Consider the following 7,669-nt stretch of genomic DNA (forward strand, 5'->3'; position numbering starts at 1 on the left):
TCTGTATCTTGTTTAAATATATGGTATTAGGAAGTTACTTCTATGTTGTGATAACTTCTCTGTATCTTGTTTAAATGTGTTTGGGGGAACATCCAGGCTGCACAGTAATCAGTACAGTAATAATCAGTTCTGGCCGTGAAATAGGTATTCAATTCTAATCAAAGAATCGTATATTTAACTCGTGGAAAACCTGCTGGAACCCTGTATATTATATTCCAACCGGTAAAATGGTCAGCATTCTCTTGTAATGCCTCGTCTCTTCCAGTAGGTGGTGCTATAGAGGCAGTTGTCATCCCGTGTTTGTATTCCTGGTATCTTGTTTGTCGTAAAGTTTCACACAAGCTTTGACATCTTTAATTATATGTACAATATATATTTTGGCAGGATTTACAAGCAGATCAAATGAGTGGGGATGAGGAAGATGAGGAAGAGGAGGAAGAAGATGAGGAAGAGGAGGCGGAAGAGGAGGAGAACAGCGCAGAGAGTGATAAATGTGCAGAGAGCGCGGGTCAGTCCCCCCAGAGCCGGGTCAGTGTGACGGGGAAGTGTTTGGAGGTGAGAGTCACACCGCGGTGTAAATACACTTCTGAACAACGCAGACATAATGTATTAAGAAATATATGTTTAATTTAGGGTTAGTTTATTTATTTTAATATATATAATAACTTTATGTTGTATAGCACTTTTCATACAGAGGTTGCAGTTCAAAGTGCTTCACAACAGTAAAAAATACAGGCATAAGCGAGCATAAAAAAGATAGACAGTAGCAAGGTGAGGTAAATCACAGTGTTTCACATTACGATCTAGCATCCCAATAGGCTCTCTGTTTACAGTTTCATTCAGTAATACAAATAATATTTGGGATCCTGTGATGGATAAATCTAATCCCACCATTTCCAATGATCAGAAACATGCAGGATTGGACCAAGAATACAGGTGTAAATGACCTATGGCGATTACTCAACCCAACGGCCCGAGAGTACTCTTTTCGCTCTGCAAGACACAAGACATTTTCCAGAATAGATTATGTTTTTGCATCCCCTAGACTATTTGATAGCTATGATGTGGAAATGGTGCCCAATGCACTATCAGATCACAGCTATTTACTCCTGAAAGGTTCATTTGGTAGACTGTCATCCCGAGCCCCAAGATGGCGATACCACCCAAATAATTATTAGATCCCTCTCTCTCTCTCTCTCTCTCTGTCTCCTCTCTCTCTCCTCTGTCTCCTCTCTCTCCTCTCCCTCTCCCTCTCTCTCTCTCTCTCTCTCTCTCTCTCTCTCTCTCTCTCTCTCTCTCTCTCTCTCTCTCTCTCTCTCTCTCTCTCTCTCTCTCTCTCTCTCTCTCTCCTCTCTCTCTCAGGCAAATCTTTCCTGTGACAAAATGGCATCCAATGTAATAAAAAAAGTCAACCAACAAACTCGTTTCTTGTACCGGATCTCCTCTCTGGTAAACAAGAATACCCTGAAGACTCTAGCAGGAGCACTCATTCAAGGGTACTACGACTATGCTTGCACCTCATGGTACCAAAGCACCTCAAAGGCGCTAAAAACAAAATTACAAACATCTCAAAACAAACTGGTCAGACTACTGCTTGACGTTACTCCTAGAACCCACCTCACCCCTGCCCACTTTGACAACCTAGGATGGCTTAGAGTAGACGACAGAGTACAGCAACTTGCAATGGGCCTGGTCTACAAGATACACTACACGACCAAGGTACCCATGTACATGACAAAATACTTCCCAAAGGTCAGTGAATACCACGATCACAACACCAGAGGGAGCTCCACAAATCATGTTAAACCCAGATTCGGCTCAAACAAGGGACTAAACACGTTTCGCAATTATGCCACATCAATGTGGAACGCCCTACCCAAAGCTGTAAAGGAATGTGAATCACTACCCACTTTCAAAAACACTCTCAAAAAACACCTAAGGGAGACTGCAACTCGAAACTGGCCCCTGTAAATGTCCGAACGCCGGTATGCTCAGGAAAATGGTCAGGGGTAATGTAAAATGTGTACTGATTAGTAAACGTCATATTTAGACCAGTATGGTCCTTTTTAAGACAGCAACCACTACAACTGAGAGCTTTCATAATAAAAAAAAATTTAAAAGCAATATATGTAAGTATATACATTTGTTATTTGTTGCTCAATATTTCCAGAGTATAAATGATTATAGCGTATTTCTTTTAATGTAACCATGTTTTAAAGCACAGGTCTGGTCTCATAAAGTCACTAGTATTGAATAGAGTTTGTCTTTCAGTTTGAACTTCATGACAGTTACTCTTTTATAAAATAGTCAACTCATTTTGGCGGGAAACCGTTTTGTCACAAGTGGCCTATTTCCTGAGATCAACCCCCCTCTTCGTCTCCCAAGTATTATCAAGATCTCTATCGTGGAACTTGAACAGATAGAAGCGGCTTCTCCTAGAGTATCGTGGGTGATCTCCTTTGGTTTATAATATAATTCTTTGGGTTCACTTTAAGATGGCTGCTAAGGAGGGCGGCTAGGTGGTGTAGTGGGCACGGCGCACGCCACCAACGGGCGTTGCTACCAGCTTGGCTGGTCGTTCATACTAACACAATTGGCAGTGTTAGGGGTGGCAAAGCTGGTGGGTGGGTCCTGGTCGTTGTAAACAGCGACTCCTACAGTTCGGTCGGGGCGCCTGCTCAGCGAGGAAAGGATCTGAGGGGGGTAGTGTGATCCTTCCACACGTTACACCCTCTCAGTGAGAGTCCGCGCTGCCAGGTGAAAAAGAAGCGGTTGATTGGCTACACATGTGTCGGAGGAAGCATGTGATAGTCTCCGCCCTCCCAGACCGACGGTAGGGGGTAGAGTGCGCAACGACCAGGAGGGGGATTGGGAATTGGCATAACGACTAACATTGGGATGGGAGAAAAACGGAGGAAAAAGGAGGGAAAAAAAGATAAAAAAAATAAATAAAAAGATGGCTGCTAAGGATTTTTATCGCGTTGCCGTAGAAACCTCTATCAATTCAAGTTCTGGGATCTCCTTATTGCTGTGCACTAAACTGTGTGGCCTGTGTTTGTGGTTTGGTACGTGGTGGTAGTTTGGGTTGTGTGTTCCCCACCAGCCTCTAGAGGGCAGCGCGCGCCTGAAGTGGGATCTTGCTTTCTTCTTCCTCTTACTGTGAGAATGTAAATACTATTTATTGCTTAATGACATTTGAAGCACACGTGCACTTTACACGTGATGTGTGGCTGTTTCAGGGAAACATGAAGCAACACATTCACTGACTCTGTGTGTCTCGGTTATTATTTGTGATTTTATTTTCTTCTGTGATACCAGTAAACCTGTTTGATTTATAAACTTGTCTGTGATCGTTTTTTGATCAATGTTATGGCAGAAGGTGTCTGTGTGTCTGTGTGTCTGTGTGTCTGTGTGTGTGTGTGTGTGTGTGTGTGTTATGAATACGATTATGCAGAACCAAATCAAAGGTCAGAGAAGAAGTCTAATACTTTTTCATTGTCTAATTACTTGAAGTATTTATTTTCGTTGTTAAAATGTAACTAAAGTCGAGGCTTTACTAAGTAGCCTATTTTCCAAGTACAGTTCTTAGGTAAGCTATTTTAGTATTTACATTTTATGTTCATTTATATATATTTATTTATTTATATATTTATTATTATATCTAGTCTTCTCCAGTCTGACTAGAAGACAGAGACCAGTTTCCTCTCTGTGTTCAGTAGAAGCTATACTGCTGCAAGCTAGCCTAGCTTAGCACAAATGAATGAAAGCGGATATGGACCAGCTAGCCTAGCTTAGCACAAATGAATGAAAGCGGATATGGACCAGCTCCCCAGAGGCATCCAGACTGAGGGCTCAGAGGGGATATCCTTTTAAACTCACTCCCCAGAGGCATCCAGACTGAGAGCTCAGAGGGGATATCCTTTTAAACTCACTCCCCAGAGGCATCCAGACTGAGAGCTCAGAGGGGATATCCTTTTAAACTCAGGGGTCGAATCGGAATTTGAAACAACGCAGAGCAATACGAGACCGGTTACACTTAGCACAGATGAATGAAAGCGGATACGGACCAGCTAGCCTAGCTTAGCACAAATAAGTGGAAGCGGATACTGGCCAACAACTAGGCTAGCTGGTCCGTATCCGCTTTCATTCATCTGTGCTAAGCTAGTCTAGCTGGTCCATATCCGCTTTCATTCATCTGTGCTAAGCTAGGCTAGCTGGTCCATATCCGCTTTCATTCATTTGTGCTAAGCTAGGTTAGCTTGCAGCAGTATAGCTTTCTACTGAACACAGAGAAGAAACTGGTCTCTGTCTTCTAGTCTGACTCTGGAGAAGACGGTCATTTCCCATAATGTTAATGTATTCTTTAGTTTCTTTATTTATTAGTTGTCATACAGAAGTACAGAATACTTTTATACAAAATGCTTCTTTCTGTTACGCTCCAGAGACTGTGATAGGCAAAAATAGATAAGTATAAAATAACTCATCACTATCTGAATACATGAGCTTCTCTCTCCCAAAACCAAACTTGTGATGTCATCAGGTATAAAGTCTGCCCCACAGACAGTGAATCTCTCTCTCTCTCTCTCTCTCTCTCTCTCTCTCTCTCTCTCTCTCTCTCTCTCTCTCTCTCTCTCTCTCTCTCTCTCTCTCTCTCTCTCTCTCTCTCTCTCTCTATACCATCTTTCCCAATTAATTGTCTATGGAGCAGCTTCAGATTTTTTACCTGATGACATTTTAATCACATGTTTTAATTTCAGCACACTAGTTTTAGATATGGGAGAGAGTCGCTCATGTTCACTTAATACTTGTAAACTGCCTTAGACCACAGTGACATGTATGAATTATGAACATTGGAGAGAGTAATCAGAGCCTGCTTTAAGTGGACCACCAACTACTATTAAGTGGGCCGTCCAATCTTTCGCCGCCGATTAAAGACGCACTTCTTCAACCATTATCTGAAATAATGGGGGCGGGGGGGGGGGGGATAAATAAATAAATAAAAATCAAATCTAACCCTAACTAACCTTACTGTCATGCACTTGTCCTAATAAACTAACCTGCACTCAACACTTTGATGAACATTGTTACTCAGCTGATAGAGTTGTGCCCTTCCTGATGACTTGTCGTACAGAACTTGTAAGTCACTTTGGATAAAAGCGTCAGCTAAATTACTAAATGTAAATGTAAACTATGACATTGATTGATTGATTGATTGATTGAAAAGTTTATTAACAGATTGCAGAATGGGTACAGTACAGTACAGCTCAATACATACAATTGTTAAGGGGATGCAGACCAGAGAAAGACTTTTGTCTTGTTTACATCAGGGTCCCCCATTTTCAATTCATCATAACATATATGACATACATGACATACAGATAGACAGTACTGCTACATCTATACATTTATGACATATCAGATTTGCAAATACAGTACTGTTTGTGATACAAAAGTGTCCAGAAAAGGAGTGTATATACATTTGGCATAGAAACTGTACATTGGAGGAGGTTGGTTGGGTGGGGTGGGGTTGGGTGGGTTGGGTGAGGGCTGTACATTGGAGGTGGGGGGGGGGGGGGGGGTTGGGAAGGGGACACACACACATTTTACACTGTACATTGGAATATTGACAAAGCCTTACTTGGTCATTTACTGTACAACTAGGTTAGGACATTTGTAGGGGCCAGTTTCGAATTGCAGTCTCACGTAGGTGTTTTTTGAGAGTGTTTTTGAAGGTGGGTAGTGATTCACATTCCTTTACAGCTTTAGGCAGGGCGTTCCACATTGATGTGGCATAATTGCGAAACGTGTTTAGTCCCTTGTTTGAGCCGAATCTGGGTTTTACATGATTTGTGGAGCTCCCTCTGGTGTTGTGATCGTGGTATTCACTGACCTTTGGGAAGTATTTTGACATGTACATGGGTACCTTGGTCGCGTAGTGTATCTTGTAGACCAGGCCCATTGCAAGTTGCTGTACTCTGTCGTCTACTCTAAGCCATCCTAGGTTGTCAAAGTGGGCAGGGGTGAGGTGGGTTCTAGGAGTCAGGTCAAGTAGTAGTCAGTGGCGAATCCTTATGGAAGCCAACGGAAGCCATGCCTCCCTAATATTAAAATATGAATTAATATCAAATATGAAATATGAAAAAAAAAAAAAAATTAATATAGTTTACATTCTTTTTCATCTGAGCATCTGTGTTATAATTTTTTTTTTTTTTTTAAATGTCTCCCTCTTCTCCTTCTCACTCCCTCTAACACACTGTCAGCCTCACTATGCTCACTGCAGCAGGATAGGAGGCAGATGGTAGGTCTCTTTCTCCAGGCTTCCAGCATTATAGAGTCCAAATCCGATCCTAGCCAATCAGATTCGAGCTGACTGCCACACCCTAAAAGTTTAAAACGGGGCTGAGAGGAAAATACTCAGCATATTTTCCCCTCTGCACTCTGAACATTGTATTAACCCGTAACTGTTCCCACGGGCCGAATATTGCCCCGATCCTCGCGAGATTAAATCCACGGGGACCTCTCGGCGTGCCGAAGCTTTTCCTAAATCACTTCCATCATCGAAAACGAGGGGAAAAGGTCGGCTCGCGACCCTGAAAATGTCGCGTGATTTTAAAAACGCTGTATTAAGTGAGCCTATTATGGGATCCACGCGAGCTTTCTATCGTGGAAACATCTGGGCGTCCCGCAACTTTTATTGATTCACATGTAGCCCCTAAAATGCTTAGAAAAGGAAAACAGAAAGCGTGGAATAAACTCGCCGAAACGGAAAAGTGTCCCACGGGCGCGCCGTGATTCCGATCCGCGTGAAAATATTCACGGCCATAGAGGAGACCGTGGGACACCTTTTTGCAACCGAATATGTGTCTCGAATTTGCTCCCACGCGGCGCGCAAAATCGCGCAAGGAAAAATCTGACCAAAAATTAACCAATGCTCCAGCAGTATTAATGACCCTGATGTAAACAAGACAAACGTCTTTCTCTGGTCTGCATCCCCTTATACAATTGTGTGTATTGAGCCGTACTGTATTGTACCCATTCTGCAATCTGTTAAATAAATAAAAAGAAAGTTTGACTGGCCGCCGAGCCATACTGTAGTGTACATGGTGACTACTTGACTTAAAAAAAAATAAAAATAAAAATTATTAATAAAAATATTTAATAATTTTTTTTTTTATAATTTTTTTTTGGCTTCCCCTATTATTTTACCCACGCGACGCCACTGGTAGTAGTCTGACTAGCTTGTTTTGAGATGTTTGTAATTTGTTTTTTAGTGCCTTTGAGGTGCTTTGGTACCATGAGGTGCAAGCATAGTCGTAGTACCCTTGAATGAGTGCTCCTGCTAGAGTCTTCAGGGTATTCTTGTTTACCAGAGAGGAGATCCGGTACAAGAAACGCGTTCGTTGGTTGACTTTTTTTATTACATTGGATGCCATTTTGTCACAGGAAAGATTAGCCTCTAGGATGGAACCCAGGTAGGTAATTTCATCTTTCCTTGTGATAATATTGTCACCCACTGTAACCGAGAAGCCGTCGGTCTTGCTGAGTTTGTTATTTGAACCGAAGAGAATGGACTCTGTTAGAGGACATAACCTTTAAAGGTCCATGAATTGGGGGCTGAACCCACGTTTGCTTACATGTACTTTTGAATGGACTTTTATTTACCAGAGTA

General features: G+C 42.1%; 1 protein-coding gene across 1 annotated transcript in view; it reads left to right on the forward strand.

The window, feature by feature from the left end:
• Positions 1-437: 437 nt before the first annotated feature.
• Positions 438-7,669, forward strand: part of LOC311248228 (dynein light chain Tctex-type 3-like) — a gene marked incomplete at its 3' end in the record, with an annotated part of 20,713 nt that continues 13,481 nt past the window's right edge. Inside the window, exon 1 of the mRNA XM_084339151.1 lies at positions 438-555. The remainder of the gene's footprint in view (positions 556-7,669) is intronic.

The sequence above is a fragment of the Notolepis coatsorum genome (genome assembly GCF_963971535.1).
Source record: "Notolepis coatsorum genome assembly, contig: SCAFFOLD_474, whole genome shotgun sequence".
In the NCBI taxonomy this organism is placed as follows: Eukaryota; Metazoa; Chordata; class Actinopteri; order Aulopiformes; family Paralepididae; genus Notolepis; species Notolepis coatsorum.